At 41.2% G+C, this 18,751-nt stretch overlaps 1 protein-coding gene across 2 annotated transcripts in view; it reads left to right on the top strand.

Moving 5' to 3' along the window:
- Nucleotides 1-18,751, top strand: part of LOC101477232 (thyrotropin-releasing hormone-degrading ectoenzyme) — a 272,984-nt gene that overhangs the window by 100,778 nt on the left and 153,455 nt on the right. The gene's annotated exons all lie outside the window — the stretch shown is intronic.

Raw genomic sequence — 18,751 nt, 5'->3', positions numbered from 1 at the left:
TAGACATTAAGCACAGTCAGAGGGTATTTTTATTAAAGGAGAAAAGGGTTTGTCTTTACACGCATCAGAGTAAGATTTCAAAGTACTGAAGTTCAATGCCAACTTTGTCCCTTCATCCTTTATATTTTTAGACTCTGTTATATAACTGGTTGAATTACAGTAAAAGTGTAAAAAATGTGATTGCCTCACTACAGACATAAAATAGTTTAAATGCCCTGTAGTTAATTCTTTGAAGCTTCTGAATGGATTTGTATGGCAGTGACAGCTGACCTTGATGCACTGCAGCTCAGACATGAAACTAAACTACAGTGTTTAAAATGCAAGCTGTAAGTGGCAGTGAAAGGACTTCTATCAGCTTGCATGACAATTATTTTTATTATTTTTTTTGAATTGATTAACACTGTTTTGTCCTCCGTGTTTAGATTGCTAACAGCTAAATGAGTGGAATAATGTAACTGAAGCTGAACCTGAAGTTGAAACAAGTTTGAAAGAAGTTTTGAATGAGGTGGTAAGATGACTTAATGACTTCAATGAAATCAGCACATAATGGAACTGAAGATAAAGCTAAAGTTGGAAGAAGGTGAAGTGGTAACAGTCTTCTTGTTGTAGTTTTTTTGAGTCACTTAAAAGTCAACGTTTTGTAGTTTTTCTGTATAAATTACTCAGGGGTTGAAGTGGCATCCTAACATTGAGAGTAGCTCTGATTAGTTGCCATGTGTTTGTTAGCTAGTCGAATATAAAAAGATATAACCAGACATTACAGAAGCTATCAGGATTTCTTTTTTTTTTTTTTCTTTTTTTTTTTTTTTTGGCCTGTCCCGTTTGGCTCTTTTGCCATCAGAATTGTTGTCTAAAGGCAAAGAAAGATGCCCAACGGATTTACTTTACCAAACTGACCATCCCAGCCTTGCCGTAATGGTCCATTTGATTCACCTTTTATTGTTTATTTTATTTTCACTTACTGAATACGGGACAGACTTGACTGGGGGAAAGAAGGGGAGAAAGAAAGAGGGAAAGAGAAACAGCTGAGAAGAGGGACGGGGGAGAAGGGCAAAAGACAAAAACCAACAGAACGGGCAGAGAAAAAAAAATGCATATATCAATCACCTGGATCACCTGCTGAGAAAGAAAAAAGAAAGCAAGCAGAAGAGAACAAGAGTAATAGAATAAACAACATCACAATGATATATGGGAATATGACAGTAAATACTAAATGTTAAACATTATTGTGCAGCACATAAGATCAACAGAACACAGTGTGCTTTGAGGTAGGAGCCAAAAAGGGTGTAGTTTGTGGGTGTGATCACCCGTGTGTACACCTGTGAGCATGGACGCGCTTGTTTTTTGTTTTTTTAAAAGGTTCCTTCATGTAATAATCTGCTAGAGGGTGTGGGGGGGCCACAGCCCCGTCCTCCGGGGCGTGAAGCAGGTGTGGAGGAGATCAAAACTCCAGACATCCAGAGGCCCCCAGAACACAAGAGACCAAGGAAGACCAACAGAGGGGCAGCTGCGCCACTGTCCCGGAAAGAGCTGAGGAGAGTCCCAGATGAGGGCTCACTCAGCAGCCGCGGAGCAGAAGCCAGGGGGAGTTGCAGTGACGCGCCCGTGAGCTCCGCCGGCAGCCAGCTGCGCCTGAGTGACCGAGCCCCAGGCCGAGAGGCCGGGGGCACCCCACCTCCGAAGTGGCCCGAGCGAGCCCCAGGCTCCAGGCCCCGATAAGCGGCCGCCAAGGAGTGAGCCGGTGTGTACCTGGACGCCCATCCCCGGACACAAAGAACCACCAACGCACCGATGTCTGAGGGGGTCCGCCACTGGCAGGGGAAGTGGTGGTAGGGGGAGATAGGCCTCCAAACCTTGGAGGGCCTGAGATGTCCCCAGAGAGGTGGCGCCTGACACCCAACCTGACATATAGACACAGACATACAGGCACACACAGACACAAACATCCATTCCCACCCTCATGCTCTCATATGCACTTACTCCACACTCAACCAACGTGGAGACAGACACGAAGAGACGCTGTACACACGATCACACTCCCCAAGCGTACTCTACAAACCGGGTCTAGGTGCCCCCGCCCCTGGAGGGGGGAACTGCACCCAGACCCAGGTGGTGTTTCCCTTTTCCCTGCGGTGGGGGGAGGCAGACCGCCCCGACTCCGCAGCAGCAGGAAGGCTCCACACTCCAGACCGCAGTCGGACGGCCAACTCCTCCTCCTAGTCCTAGCCCCCCTGCTCCAGCAGGTCGCAGAGAACGGGGGTGAGAGAAGACTCCGAACCTCCCTCCACCCGCTCATTGTAATGTTGATGCATGTGTGTTCTAAGGTGCATTTAAAACCCAGGAGGGCTTGGAGCTACCTGCCAGAGAGCAGCAGGTAAGCGCATGGTCCCTCCTGCTAGCCCTCAATGTCTACGTGTATTTAAAATTGAGAGGTGGGCAATGATGCCAGGGGTGGGGTGTACACCTATCAGGATTTCTATACAGCATAAACTTAGTATAAAGACTTTTACACACTGGAAGTGTTAGGAGAAAAAAAACAACACAAAGTTCAGGATTTTTTTAATGTATATACACACACGTCACGTTTTTGCAATCCGAGACTGAAAAACTGAGATTCTGGTTTCACAAAGAGAAGACAGCAGGACGGAGTATTTCATGGTTTGAGCCCAGATTTGAAGCTGTATTGGCAGTTGGGACCACATCTGAGGAGGCAAACAGATCATTTCAGAGAGCCGATTAATCCAGAGCAGTCTCTAGCTGTGTATCGGAGGTAATGAAGTATTAATTAACTATTTCTATATCATTGTATATTCAGTACTAGAGCACGAACTACAGGTCAGTGTAAACAGCTGCATTTTTAATGCACAAAATAGTGACAAAAACTTAATGCATCCTGTGTGTAAAATTTTTTAGAGGTCTGTGTGTTCTGTGAGTAAATCAAATTGCATCATCAGTTTAAAGATAAATTCGCTAGCTGGGACCACACCCTCAGTTGAGCTGTACAATGGGTGATGGACTGTGGACTGATGCTGCGGTTTGGGGAAGGCCTCGGAGGGGACTGGCAGCAGTTCCCGGGCCAGGCAGATCCCCATGTACTTTTACATGTAAAAGAAAAGAAGATGGGGGAGGGGAGTATGAAAAGCAGGTATTGGTGAAGGGGCATATATAGACTGAAGAGCAGATGGGGCATGGATGTGGGTGTGGTCCCGCTCCTGAAATTAAGATAAAATACCCCCACTTGATGTCTGCTACCCTTTAATGTAGCTTAACACTGACCATGAACATCACAGCCTGCTCTGCACCAGTCCAGCATAGTGCATTACTGCAGTCCTTACCACAATACTGTAAACCAACCAGTTTAGTCTGCAATGAACACTACTAAACCTGCCTATTCATCAAAAATTTAGTCACACAAAATTAGTATACCTCAGCTTTTGAGATGTTTGCTAAATATAAAGCAACACATTATGTTTAGATCAAATAGAAAAAAATATCCAAAACTACAAAACAATACTTGTTGGGCTGTCCTTGCCTTTTAAAATGATTTAGTGCACCTCTTACCATGCCATCAACTGGAGGTAATGCCAGGCTTCAACACATGAAAAATTAACTGGCTTGGCAGTATCATGCATTAATCTGCCTATCAGATTTAATTGTGCATTAATTGAAGGTGTTGGAACATCATTCCAGGTCGTTCCAGCCCACTTTAACACCTAGTGTGGTCATAATTGCTGGATAAGAGGAACTTAATGGAATTCAAATTGAACCTTTAGTTGAAGAACTATAAACGTGGAGGTGGTGGCAAAAGCTGAAAACATATGTATGATAGCTCATGTTATTAAAAGATGAAAATTAAAGTGTTGTCAAGCCATTTTTCAAATGCTGAGAGGAGATGAAGAGTCAGCTCAGATGCGCAATAAATCAAAGAAATCTATATATTTGAATTTTAGATTCCTCACTGCCACTTTGTCTGTTTGTTGTTGTTGTTGTTGTTGTTTTTTATTGTAAAATTAAACAAAATGATCAAAAATAATGAAAAGAAGAACTAGTAGCTAGAAATGTCCAGAAAATTTTAGGTTTTGGTATTATGTGCAAGTTTTGAAAAGGGATGTTGCTCCAAAGATTGTCCATGGGTTGCAAATGAAGTGTTGCATCTCAAGTGCAAACTGAATAACCATGAGTTTGTTCCAGATGCAGATAGTGGTAGATTGAAGCAGAGACACACAGCGAGATGGCAGCCAAATATGTGACCTCCAGTCCAGTGTGTTTTGCATAAAAGAACTCTTCAGTATACAGCCCAGAATTCAGAAAAGGTCTGGAGGCTTTCCAGTGGTGTATAAGATGTCTTATCTGTGGGCACAGCAGAATTCTGCAATTTGCATTCAGAAGGAAATTGCTCTAAATCTGATTTAAATTTTATTCAGACATTATGGATTAAGTGAAGCGAGCTCCAAATGAGAGCCAGGGTTTGTCTTTAAAATATTTTTAACTTTTTCATAAGAATGTAGTGGGAGCCAGTGGTGCTGTGCTGCATTTGAGATTTTCTGTCATAATTCAGTTTTTTTTTTAATTCCAAAAAGATGTGTCGAGTGAAGGGTAACAGAGACCATATTGTATTAATCACTGCCAAGAAACACTGTAGTGCTCACAAATGCCTCTGCATTGTTCTATAGTCTTGGTAAAAATAATAAATGATAACATAATAATTTCATTATAAACACTTGGAATTAAATATATGTGTGCTTCCTAGAATTAACTGTACATTCATTTTTATATATTGTCACTTGGTCAGACAAACGTCTGGCTATGAAATTGACTTCTTTCTCTTGATACCCTTTCTGACACAGCTGTCTCAGATATGATGGTGTCACTTCAGTTACCTGTGTTTCCAACCCTCAGACACACCTGCCTGAGGGCTGTCAAACCCTGCTGCTATAAACGGTCCACCGTCATATTAAAATTAAGACTTTATGTCTGTGTGAATTAAAAAAAGTCCAATCACAATCCACTAAATTGCAAAGAAAGTTTACTTTAAGTGCAAAGATGATATAGATATGTCCACCATCACTAGTCTGTAGTGATATTATCTGACTAAACATACTATCAAACTGTCTCCTGAGGGCTTTTCCTTCAAGATGGATTCATGTTTCAGCGTGCTTTGATAAATAAAATGTTCAGTTAAAGGATAACATGAAGCTTTGATCTTTATTTTGACAATATGGTTTGATTCATGGTTCATGTTGTGCTTGATTTTCCTTTGCTGTTATGTTACTGACTGACCTTCTTTTCAACATCCTGTCTGTGTCTTCCTGTCTGCACCCTTTACACTCACACTGTAAAACGGAATAAAAAGTATAAGGGAGAAATGAGTACCAAAGTAAAACAGGAAGTAACTAATATAAAGGTTAGACAGTGGCACTTGTTGAAGGCCTATACCCACATAAGGTGTGGTGTGGTATACAGCAAACAACCAAATGTGTGAGTGCTCACCACTGTACTGTGCTTTCACTCACCAGTCATTTTAAAAACAAATCCAAAAAACTAACTCCTAAAGTCAAAGTAATTCTAAGCTTATACCAAAATAAAGTTCTCTTTTTTAGAGTGAGGACAGCTGTCATGCTTTGCATAATTGACTTGGAAGCTTGTTTTTAATCAAAGCATGCCACTTTAAAGTGTTTCAAGTGTCATGTCAACACATTTGAATATTTTTGCTTGGCATTTTAATGCTAGTCAGTATTTTTCCTCTGCTTTACCAGAAACATGAGCTGACTGAATCAGTCAGTTGAAACTTTATAGCAGTATGAGCCTTTTTCGTCTGTGCGTCCTGGGCTTTCCTCCTATAAAACCTTCAGCCTTTCTGCAGCAGTATATATGTGCAGCCATATTTGCTATGTAGCTGTGCTATTTGCTATGCTTCTTCCTGCCCAGATTAATGAATCCTCTCAGAACAGTCAAATTTCATCTCATCCTCCTTCTTCTTTTCTTCTCGTGTCTTTATAATTGTTTGTGTTTTATTCTTCTGACCTGCCAGAATCAATTAGTTGTGTTACAGCAGTACATTTCTTTTTTCCTCTCTTCACCCAAACAAGCTAATGTGATCACTGAGGCTCCATATTGTATATGTCAGACACTTTCTTGCTGTCTACATTCATCCATCACATTAGAAATTCACTTTCAGTCAAAGCTTCCTGTTTGTTTTCATTGCCTCAGATTAGGCCTGACATTTAATTCCACCCTCCCTGACCTTTACAGTGATATTAGCAGCATTAGCAGCATTAACGAGCTGCCCCATGCTGAGTTAAAGGTGATGTCACATCCTGTGGTCCAGACCTGGCTGCACAAAAGTGTCAGGTTAAAAGCTTGAACCTCTTTGATGTCAGGTTGTGAGGAACGGGTTTTATTGGCCTCCCGAATCTGTCTTATCTTTTATATAATGTAACAGAAACGAGGTTTTCATACGACAGTAACGATGTAATTGAAACTAACTGTAGAAGGTAATGAGGAGTAATGAAGAGTAGCATGTAAAACAAAACAGGCAGATAAGTCTGCATCATGTGCATTGTAGCATGTGCATTAAGTTAATTCCAGATACTGCAGTCCACCTCAAGGCACTTGCATGGGTATATTATATATGTATATTGAAAGCATATGGCTTTCACAGGGATTCAACAATAGAGTGAGGACATTTAATGAAGGGAAAGATAAATATGGAGTGATGTGAAACAAAGGCTCCCCTGTCAGAACCAAGGAAGATGCAGTTTATAGGTGGAGCATGAGACCCCTGGGCTAGCAGTGACTGCAGCATGATGACAGTAAAAGATGCACCAGAGATCTTGTAAGCAAAATTGTAATTTAACTTGGAAGTTAAGTAATTGTCTGATGGAATACCATGTACAGAAATAATTATCCGGTGCGGATAAAGTCATACAGTGTGTCTTAATTTGAGTACTCCCATTAGTACACATCATGCAATGGAGACTGTATCCTATGTGCGTACTTGTCTAGCTGATGAATTTTAATAAGGACTAGTATTTCTGAAACAGTGATTTGTACACCTAGAGGAACATTTGCGAGGCTTGACTATGATTGCCGTACCAGCCAGGAGCATTATGGGTGGGATTCAGATTTAAGCAATGTTCACACTGGAATTTTAGCCGACCCGAGAGTGATTCTTTTCTGAAGTGTTCTCTCATATCTGTGTTTGAGACACTGTGAATTTTTAAAAACTTATCTTAAGTCCACAGTAAACCCACATTTTCCATCATGCCTAGTTGTGCAGGATAGAAGTTGATAGAGAAAATATGTTTCAGCCGGTTAGCGTGTTGTCACTGTGATCCTGAACAACAGTCAGACTCTCATACGGATGAAGAGTCACCCGAGGGCTGTTGTGTTACTGTGCCAAACAGTAGTCCAGAAATCCCCAGATGTCCTCCCAGTTCACTGGTTTGAAGTTTTGAAAACTCATATTAGATCCAAACTCAAGTGTCAGCTGTGGTAAATACACGAGTGCAAAGAGAGCAAAGCCTCTGTGTGAATTCCTCTTTGATTTGACTTTCTGTTTTAAATTGAGTCAGATATTTCCTGTATGTGAATGAAAGTAAATGTGTGTGTGTGTGTGTGTGTGTGTGTGTGTGTGTGTGTGTGCGCGCGCGCGTGTGTGTGTGTGTGTGTCTGTGTGTGTGAGAGAGAGAGAGAGAGAGAGGGACATAATGCGTGTGTGTCAGCAGCGACTGAATGCAGTCTTCCATTAAAAATGAGTTTTGTGGGCGTTCCCCTGTTCATCTACATATAAGCACGTAATCATGGAGTATGTGTCCATTCATACTGATGTTGACATCAGTTTTTACCACAGTTTGCCTCTAACCCCGTCCTACTGTTGCCATCTTTCTGTCTTTCTGTGTGTGTGTGCATGGTCCCAAAGCCTCAGGGCTCCATCTGTTGTCATGCAGGGCATCAAGCTCCCCTGAGAGAGCGAGAGAGAAATGATGAGCTGAGATACAAATTTAAAGGGACAGAGGGAAAACTGCTCTGCACAGACCGATGACAGGCCATAAAAACAGAGTAATAGCAGGAATAATTTTGGCTAGTTGTCCTGTTAGAGACAAGCGTTAAGATGTCAGTCTGTCTGTCCAGCTCTTCTTCTGCTTCACATATTCCAACATCTACAGCTAAAAAAGTACAGAATGTATCTGTTGGATGATAATTAACCCAAACAGTGTCTTTACTAGCTGGATAAATTCTGGATATAATGTATATGGACATCATGGAACTCAGAGCTGTTGGGTTGTGGTTAGATTGGACCATGGTTTTAGTCACAGATAAATATCAGGAATCATCCTTGCATTTCCTGGAAGTTTCCACAAAAATCTATGGCATCACTTTAATACAGTCCACTGTTGGTAGCATAGTTTTATGGACAAATCAGACACTACTAAAATTATGTTTCCTGTTTGTGCTTTAAAGTAGGTGTAGAAAACGTGATCATTGGAGAAACAACTGTACATTTAAAGGATAAAAAAAATGGTGATCCAAGTATTTTGCAAAGTGTGGTGAGCCAAATGACTGGCAAATGAAACTAAAGAAGTAACATTATTGGTGACATTAGCACAGATTTTAATCCAGCTGTGTAAAACCAATACAATTCAAGCATAGCTACTTCAGAAAGGTCACAGAGTCTTGACACCCTTACATTCATCCAGCTGGCAATTCTTATAGAAGATGCTTCAGTCCACTCACAGCTGCATTTGTCAATATTATATAGTTTTGCAGTATAATGGCCATGGTTAGTTCCTTGGAGCTACGTTACAAAATATATCTGAGTTCTAGGATTGATTGTCATCTTTCCAATTTTTAAAATCCTCTCTAAGTTTGGATGCTAATGTTTGTAAACTTCCGTCTATTGAATTATAAAGACTGTCCATTGACTTGCATTTGCGTTTGTCCTACTTAGAGCAGACCATCATCTATGTGTTCTACCTGTGTATTGTCACCAGGGGGCACTGTCAAAGATGTTGAATAACTTGTCTGTGTGCTTCTCTTGCTTGTATTTGTGTTTTTGTTGGCCGATTAGCTGAGTTCCTGCTGTGGAGAAGACTAAAGTAATAATATAGTTGTTAAAAAAAAGTTTGTGTTGTTATTTCAGTTTTTTTATCTTTAATGTTTTTTGTGGTCATCATTTTTATGGTGCACCCTGCTGACACTCCTGTACTGCACACAGATGTGTCTGATAGTTTGCATGCCCATAACCCTTCACTCTGTTTACCTGCTCAAACTGACAGAAGTGTGATACCCGAAGTATGGAATTCCACTTTAGGCCATTAGCTGCTGCATTTCACAAATATTTACCAGTTGTCAGAGATGTGGGTGTGAATTCTTATTTATCTTTATAAATATACCATCCGAATTCTTAATGTGCACTTCATGGAGCTGTATTGACAGTGCAGATTATGCACAATAATGTGAAGTTTAAATACCAAAGTATGGAATTTGAGACACAGAAAAAGTTCCCATATAAGGAATCTTTCTTACTTTTTCATAGTTTTTGTTTTCTTTTATAAAAGAGTGGTATTTATTACGAAAATGTTTACTTTTTTGGCCAAGTTGCTAATTGTTACTTTTCAAACATGGCAAGTAACAACAATGGATGACGTTCCCAACAAATCCCAACGTTAACATGAGACATACTTTATATTTCACATGCTTGTAATTTAAAAAAAAAAAAAATCATCTGTACAGTAAACTTATCAAATAAATAGATCTTCTTCCAGTGCAAAGATTTTACTACATAAAACTGGACTTGAGTAAATGTACCTGGCTGTGGTTTCACTGGTGCATAATTTCACTGAAGCTATACAACTCACTTCAAATATGGCCTCCAGCTCTAAGCAAGGACCAAGTTACACCTGCTCAGGGAAAACGTCTGGCTACATCAGTGGTTCCCAAACTTCTTTTGCTTGGCCCCCTTTGTTTTACAAGAAAAAAATGTCTCTCTGTGCAAAATGGGTTTAAAAACATAAACAACTGTGGGATACTGTTAGTCCGTGATTTGAACCGGGGGAACACATTGTGGCAGGATCAGCCTGATATTATTTGGATCCCACTGTAACTTTACTGTATAAAGAGCTAACATCTCCAAAATGTCAGGAGTAGTTAGTCATTACAAGAAGTGTTTGTGAACTACAAATCAAGAATGTGGGATACTGTTTGTCCCTGATTTAAACAGCCCAGCGCTGCTCCCGCCGCAGGGAAAACCAATTATGCAGGGGAGACCTACCTTGGCACTTGTGCAGGTGAAGCCAAAGGGAAGACATGCTTCACCATATTTTCTAGTCTTTGGCTTAGAATGAACTTGGTTTGGAAACATATTCAGGTATGCTTTATCTCCTGCTTTGCGTTTGTGTGGCCGCCCCGCACTAGCAGTGTCCAAGCGTGGTTTTTTTGCCCCTTTTCATACCACGCCCCCCCCTGCAATGGCTCTGCGCCCCACCCAAAACCCCTAGGGGGTGGGCCCCACACTTTGCGAAGCTCTGGGCTACATCATGTCTGAATTTTAAGTTACCACATTGACCTCAAGCAGAGTGCCAGCTGAAGTTACACACAGATGCAACAACAGCTGCAAAATTCAAGTTTTAGGAAGCTTAGCCAATCAGATGTTGTTTCTCATGATAACAACAGATGGGTTATCTCTGCAAACACTGACTGGATTCAGAGTGTGCAAAACGCTTCACACACAGTAGAAATCCATTAGTGACTTTCTGAATTTTTTAATATTTCAAAGGATCCAAGTGAAGGTTATAATCTCAAAAGCCTAAATCTAATGTTGCTTCAGCAGATGTCAGGTGCAGTCTCTGTTCTGTAATGCTGAACTTCAGAAGAAGCAGGATGGAAAAGCCACAAACCTTTTATTCCACCCATCCATCTATCCACTTCTGCTTGTCCAATTCAGGGTGGAGATGTGGCTGGAGCCTATCTCAGCTGTCATAGGACGAGGGGAGTGGTACACTGTAAACAGGTCATCAGATAGATGCTGAAATTTACACCTATGACTAGTTTAGAAACACCAGTTGACCAACCATGAATGTCTTTGGACAGCACAGATCATTGCTTCATATCAACAAGGTCCTGGGTTTGAATCCACTGGCCTGACACATTCAGCTATGTGGAGTTGCATGTTCTCCCTGCGTCTGTGTGAGTGGATACTCATTCCACGAATTTTTCATTATGTGATGATTACATACCAAGTGTAAGGCTACGTTCACACTGTAGGCGAAAGCGCATCAAATCCGATTTTTTGACCCTATGCGACCCATATCCGATCATGGTCTGACAGTGTGAATGGCACAAATCTGATATTTTCAAATCTGATCTGGGTCATTTTCGTATGTGGTACTGAATCCGATACATATCCGATGTTTTAGAAAGCGACTGCTGTTTGAACGGTCATGTCGCATTAAATCCGTCTTTTACGTCACTGACACAAGACAGACGCCAATTATCAGCTCCGGAGACGCGCCCGATAAGACATCGCGAACGCTTCCTGGCCATCCAGCATAGACGTCAGTGAAACTGTTGGGAAGACAACGTTGGAGAAACGTGAACATTTTATTTGTACTGTATAATCTGCAGATTCTGACAGAAATCTGCAACTATCCTTTGAAGCACCGCTTCTCTCTAAAACAGCAATAAGGATCATTATTAGGTTATTTACATTATTATGTAAATAACAAAATAACTTAAAGCAAAAATTGGGAAACGTGAAGTCCGAAGTCTTTATATTAAGGGCCACCTGTCAAACAATATTGTTTGCTCTGGGTCTAAACAGAGCGCGTTGTGTATGACGTCTTCTTTTGCGCATGCGGGCCGCTTTGAGCGTTCACACTAGAGCGCGTTTGCTGTCACATTTTATTTGTAGTGTGAACGAGCAGACAAAAAATCGTATTTGATCAAAAAATCTGAATTGAGTATTAAGACCTGCAGTGTGAACATACCCAAAGACCCCCCGGCACATTCAGACTCACAACAGTTCAAAGGTTTTATTTACAATCTCAGGGTTAAATAGCAAAGTCAGCTCAAGTGAAATTTTTCACTAAGAGGAGCAGGCAGCTTGCAATCTTTCAGTGACGCTGGAAGGGTATTTACAGAGTTCCCAGTGAAAACTGAAGTTAATCCACGAGACAAGGTTCCAGCAAACTAAGTGGAGCCCACCAAGAGCCTCATAGGAGAGGAGGCGAGAATGTGAATCACAACCAGGAAATTATTGCGAACATTTAGACTTTGGAGCCCAACCTGAAGCAAGCGGAACAATCTGGCAATGAATGGAAGGAAAGCCCTCCTTAAGTACTGATCATCATTACTGATAATGATGCAGGTGTGATTGGGGCTTCCAATCACCAAAAAGGAGAAGCATGACACACTAAAGTAATCAATCTAAGTCAAGTATCTATCTTTTTAACTTTTTAACTTCAAGTATCAAGTATTTCCCAAAACAATCACAGGTAAAGGCTACAAATAAATCATATTTAACTTACATGAGTCTCTCCTTCTTCTTACTGTTCCCCAAAGAATGGTTCAGAGGGAAACTCAGTCGGTCACAGCAGTGCTGCTGCCTCGGCCTAGTTCTGCTGTAGATCTCTTGCATTTCAAAGGAAGTTCTTCCTCCCCACTGTTTCCAAGTGCTGGTCACGGGGATTGTCTGAATGTAGTGTTTACTTTACAGTTCAAAGACCTTGAAGCAACTGTTTTTGTGAACACATAATACCTTTTGTGCCTGTTGAGCATGAAAATCTGGTTTCTTGGGTAAAGTTGAAACTTTGACTCCTGGCCTCATAGTTACTGACGTACAGTGTGACTTCCCTGCCTGTCTGCCAAACAGTCCATCACTTCTACCACAAAAAGGCAAAGAAGCAGAAATCTGATTAGATTTCATTTGTGAAGAAATGCTCTGGAGGAGTGAGGAGAGGCTTTAGATGATGTATTTTATTATTAAGTCAAGTTTTAAAATCCTAGTCCGGCCGAGGTTTAAAATTTACACACCTATACCTTTTTTATTTGTTCCCCTCCTCTATTTCTTCACTTCCTTTACTTCACTTTCTTGTTGCTTGCAAATGAAACCCAGAGATACTTGAGCTCTTTCACTTTCAGCCCGAACCCAGTCCCACCCTGGGAGTTATTTTTTCCTCTCGTTCTTTTCAATTGTGAAGTCGAGATAACTAAAGAAGCGATAAGGGGCCTCTCCGGGCTTCCGTAGGAATTTATTTGACTGTTCCAGCGGAGCAGAAATCTTGCCGCAGCAGAGTGAGCAGAGGCTCAGGTGATCCGACTGTCAGGAGAATTACACTGAATATCTGAGTGTGTCTGAACGTGTGTGTGAACACGCCAAGTGGACTAATGTGCTCTGTTGAGTTCTGGCTCCATCTGGGATCCACAGAGACACAGCACCGCCTGAGGTCCAGCACACGCGCCGAAACACACAAACCTACATTCCTCCACTTCTGTATCTTTTCATCTTTTCTTTCGGTCTTTCGTTTTCTTCCTCTTTGTCCCTGGCTCTTTCTCTCATGCCGTCGCCTCGGGGTGACACACAACAGCAGATGGACTAGACTAAAACGCTCACATGACCACGAGCACATATATTAAATCGCACACACACACACTCACACACACACACACACACACGCGTGCAGAGCTGCAGGCCAGTCAGCTGTCTGCCTGCTGCTGCCTCAGTGAAGATGAGAGCCGGAGTCTTTTCCAGTCATCCGCCTCATTCAGAGCTGTTTGAAAGAATTTAGCATTAATATTCAATAAAGTGAAGAAGACATTGTTTTACAGAATGCAGACTTTACAAAGTTTCCCCACAGAACAAAAAGAAAGTGAACCTATTTTACCCTGCAGTACATTGTCTAGCTTAGAAAAACACACATTTCAAGTTTCTGATGAAATCCCAATGCGTCCAAAAGATGTTGAATTTATCGGGCTCAACTCTGGAGAAATGTATGCTGAATGATTCCCAGCCTGGACGTCTGAAGTATATCCATTTGATGAATGGTGCAATCACAAACGTATAGTATTATTGGATGGAGTATTTCAGTGTTGGAATCAAATAAACAGTATAGGCTGGGGAAATAACACCACCAGTACTGGGGTGGGGGGGGAAAGAACGAGGTATCATTTTCTCTTAAACCCACATTTGCATCACTAAAGTTGTCTGAGACTCACCGGGGCCCTTTTGGCAAATATTGAAAACTCAGAGTGTATTTCTTATGCCTGAATTATGCTTGTACTGTGAATCTTTGTAGAGCCCACAGTGTAGCCTTTGCATATGGCCGCCAACATTCATACCTGTGAGGCTTGCATCTGCATCAATGTGTAGTTAGATTTTATAGGGAGGTGCACTTGATCTTAGGGTTTAGGGTTTCAGAAGTTGCAGTTATGAGATTGCAGATTTAACACAGAAGCAGTAACATGTTTAAATATTTGCTTCTCTTAATCTGGACCCCAAGCAGTCCCATGGTCCTAAAAGTCCAGAGAGCTGAAAAAAATGTATACTCTATTATAAGTACTCATATGGGGACAATTTACTCTAAGAAAAATAGTCAATTGTACTGCAAGCAATTAAAACCTTGCTACTGTATGGTTGTGCCACAACATCTGCTTTTCCCATGGTGCAACACACTGCTCTTTCAACTGCACATCTTGGCTTTTTCTCCAACTAACTGATGGATATGGCAAAATATCCAAGTCCAAAGCAGTTAAAAGCAGGACCCTCACAATGTTTAGTGATTTGTCTGAGTTATAGTTTTACAGGTTTTCTTTGTCTTTAAAATCAAAATGCATTTAAGATTAGATTTTTAATGCAACATCTTGTAGTTTCTTAAAATGTTTCTTTATCAGGTAGCTAAAATGCAACCAAACTATAACCCCACCTGACTACTGTGCCCTACAAAGGACTTGTTAAAAAATGTCAGTGTTGCACTAAGAACAAGTGAAATGTTCAAGCCATTACTTGTTTCATTTTAATTATAAAAGTAAAGGAGATTTTCTGGAGTCTGCATGCTGATTGGAAACCTTTCTTCTCCACTTATCAGCTCCTCTTACTGCTTTTCTGTCCTTTAAAGATGCTCAGAATAAATTCTCTCTGTTGACTTTGTACTGCAGGCACAAAAAAGATGGAAAATGAATGAAGATCTTATCACTGTTATCCTCCTCTAAAGTCTTTTAGCTACAATTTCTTTCCATGACCTCGCTACTGAAAGGTAATTTGGAGCCCAGTCTGTGGTTCAAAGGACAGGATGGATGAGCGCTGGGTCTCTTTAGGACACTGTCTCTGTTTCAAAGCAGTTTGGGAAACAGCCAGAGGTGAGGAATTTATTTCCAGCAGTGAGCAAAGCAGAGCCCAACCATCCAGGACCTCTAAGCAAGAGTTTAAAGGGATTATTTCCAAACAGCTAGAGGATGACAGTCACAGATGAGACTGGATGTCTCAGATCCTGAGGAGATACTGAGGTGAATTGATTTCACCGAGGAGAGCAATGATCTGTGGCCTTCACCTGCTTAACCATTCCCTCTTTGGAGGTTGCATTGTCGTTGCCTTCTCAGTGAACCTGTTGCCACTTTTCTAACTGGTCAGAATGATTTTTCCTGAAGTTTAACTGGTTTTGAATAATACTGTGATGATCTTCCCATCCATCCATCCATCCATCCATCCATCCATCCATCCATCCATGCCAGAGCTTATCCCAGCTAACACATGACGAAAGGCTGGGTATGGCCTGGACAGATTGCCAGTCCGTTACAGGGCTGCACTCACATTTGCATTCTCATTCACACCTACAGGCAATTTAGAATAAACATTTAAACCACTAACTGCACATCTGTGAAGTGTAGGAGGAAGCCGGATTACCCAGAGAGGACCCATGGAAAGATTCAAACATTCCAACTTCACACAGAAACACCCTCGCCACTGCTAACCTTCTTGCACTTCTTGCTTCAGCAGTGCTAACCACCACACCATCGTGCAGCTTTGCTGGATATTCATATAACCATCACCAAAAGATAACCTCAGAATATGTTCAAGTCATAGCCAGACGCTGCTTTAAATACTCACTGTTTTTTTACACTTTTATTTTAGCATTGTAATAACGCTTTATAGTACAGCACACATCTAAGGGTCTATTTCTTCTGTAATTAAACTCAGTTTCAATTTATTCTATTTGATATTACAATGTAAATTGATTTTTCCACCTAATTATATATTATTAATATTTATTATAATGTTGTGAAAAACTTCACCACAGCTGCAGCCAGCTGCAATGCTGAAAACTACCAGGAAGTGTAGCCTTCATTTATTATAAAATAAATAATAATATCGAGTGTTGGAAGAAACCACAACCAAATGAAACATGTCGTAAAGTGAAGTGGGGACGATCGTGGCTCAAGAGTTGGGAGTTCGCCTTGTAATCGGAAGGTTGCCGGTTCGAGCGCCGGCTTGGACAGTCTCGGTCGTTGTGTCCTTGGGCAAGACACTTCACCCGTTGCCTACTGGTGGAGGTCAGAGGGCCCGGTGGCGCCAGTGTCCGGCAGCCTCGCCTCTGTCAGTGCGCCCCAGGGTGGCTGTGGCTACAACTGTAGCTTGCCATCACCAGTGTGTGAATGGGTGGATGACTGGATATGTAAAGCGCTTTGGGGTCCTTAGGGACTAGTAAAGCGCTATATAAATACAGGCCATTTACCATTTAAAGTGAAAACTTTGTGATCGGGTCCATCATTCTGTCACACTCATGTAAATCAAGTTAAACTTTCCAAGCTGCATCTGAGCAGCTTGTTTCAGGCTGAATCGCTTCTGTCTCTGGTCTGTAGTCAATACCCGACCTTGACTGATGTATTTAAGAGGTGTAATTGAGTTCTGTTTTTTTAAGCTGTCAGTTTTTCTCACAAAGAAAACTGCAAAACCTCAAGAAGTGCATGATCTCCATCTATTGTGTGAATGTGTAGCTATTAGTGTCACTTGAACATGAGGACAGAGCTCATTAAAAGCTCTTTAAAAGCACCAATTAGAGACATTTAATCACTGTACTTTCTGGGCGAGTTACTCTGAGTTAAGTAGACAGGAGGAAAGAGAGAGAGAATCAGATTTGATGGGACTAATCTCAGGCTTGTTAACCAACCTCTGAGACCTGGAGCCTCGACAGAGGCAGCAGTAGTTGTGTTCGTGGGATTGAGAGTCTGTAATATGTGTTTTTCATTGTAAAAATTGGGCTCCATATGCTTGAACACAGTTAAGAGTCAATGCGGAAATCATGATAATAGTATCTGAGTGGATAAAAGTTTGAAATGTTCAATGTTTTAAAGTCCTGAAAGTCAATCAGTACCATCAGAAATGCATTTGATCAGCCCCAAACATTCAGCCAGAGTCATAAACTACCTTCTGTGAACCACAGGAAGGAGAAGGCGCTCTGCCACAACCCCCACAGAGCCCTGATGTCAACATCATAGACTCAATCTGGTGTTGCGTTAGCAAAAAATGACAGAGAGAAAGCTGAAATCTGCACAAGAATTATGGAAAGTTCCCCAAAATGCTTGGAGCAATTTACGTGCTGAGTACCTTGAAGAGCCGGTTCTTCTAGGCGTAGGTGCTGTCAGTGCCTAAAGCCTTTGCACAGCAGTGTGTGTTTTTTAAGGATGAATTGAATTGTGCTGTCAGTCTTCAAGCTAAACTAAAAGTTTTGCATCCATTATGTAGAGAAAACTCATCTGATCTGGCTCTTTGTAGGGACTTCCAAAAATATCTGACTGCTCCTTCAATTTTATTCTTTGTCTTAAGGTATCTCAAAAGTCTTAGTCTCGCAGATTGAATATTTGTATTGATATTTATCAGTTTACAGAAAAATAACTTGATTTGAGCTGACTATGATGCTGTCAGTTAGGAATAAGAGTCAGCGCTACATCAGTAGCATGTCTTCCAATTAACTGCATTACCATAAAGTGACCGATAGCAACAAATTTTGTCTAGCTCCATCATCGGGTCACTTTGTTTAGTAGTTTTCTTGAAAGAAGAAGAAGAAGCAAATGTTGTCATGGTAGCAGCCAAGACAACGATGTGGTTGGTGAAGATACTGTACAACCAAAATAAATCTCCTGACTTTGGCACGGAAAATAAAAACCTTGACATTGGCATTTTGGCTGTCTCTGACATTGCATGTGTGAGACCATATGTTGCACACTTTGAGACTTAATACAGCCTGAACAAAAGAAAAAAAATACATATAAAGGTGATACCTTAAGAAGCTGCCAGAAGGCTGTAAAAATGCTTGGTTGAGGTTTATAATGGGAGTCTAGCGGCCATTAAAGGAACTGCTGACAGAGATTGACAACGCGTTCTCATCCCAACGCAAAAATACCTACGATTATGACAAATGTTGTGCGTTGGGAATGAGAGCAGGTTGGAATCAATTTATAAATGTGTTTTATGTATGAAATGAAAATAAAGCTAACATAGCATTATGTACATTAATTCTGTTCACTTTCAGATCCTGGATCACTTTGGAAAACACTATGTAATGGCCACAACATAAACCTATTTTATTGTTGAATTATCAGTGATGCTTTCATGTGTTTGCGGTGGAATGGACAGCTGGAGCCTCTGCTGTAAGCGTCTCTTACCGCCCCGAGCGGGTTTATATTGGAGTCAATTGAGAATCCAGAGCGTTTAATAAGGAATTGGAAGGGTACCTTTGGCTTGACTATGAGACACCTA

The sequence above is a fragment of the Maylandia zebra genome, linkage group LG17, assembly GCF_041146795.1.
Source record: "Maylandia zebra isolate NMK-2024a linkage group LG17, Mzebra_GT3a, whole genome shotgun sequence".
In the NCBI taxonomy this organism is placed as follows: Eukaryota; Metazoa; Chordata; class Actinopteri; order Cichliformes; family Cichlidae; genus Maylandia; species Maylandia zebra.
Note: the sequence above shows the minus strand (reverse complement) of the source record. Positions and strands in the feature narration are given on the sequence as shown.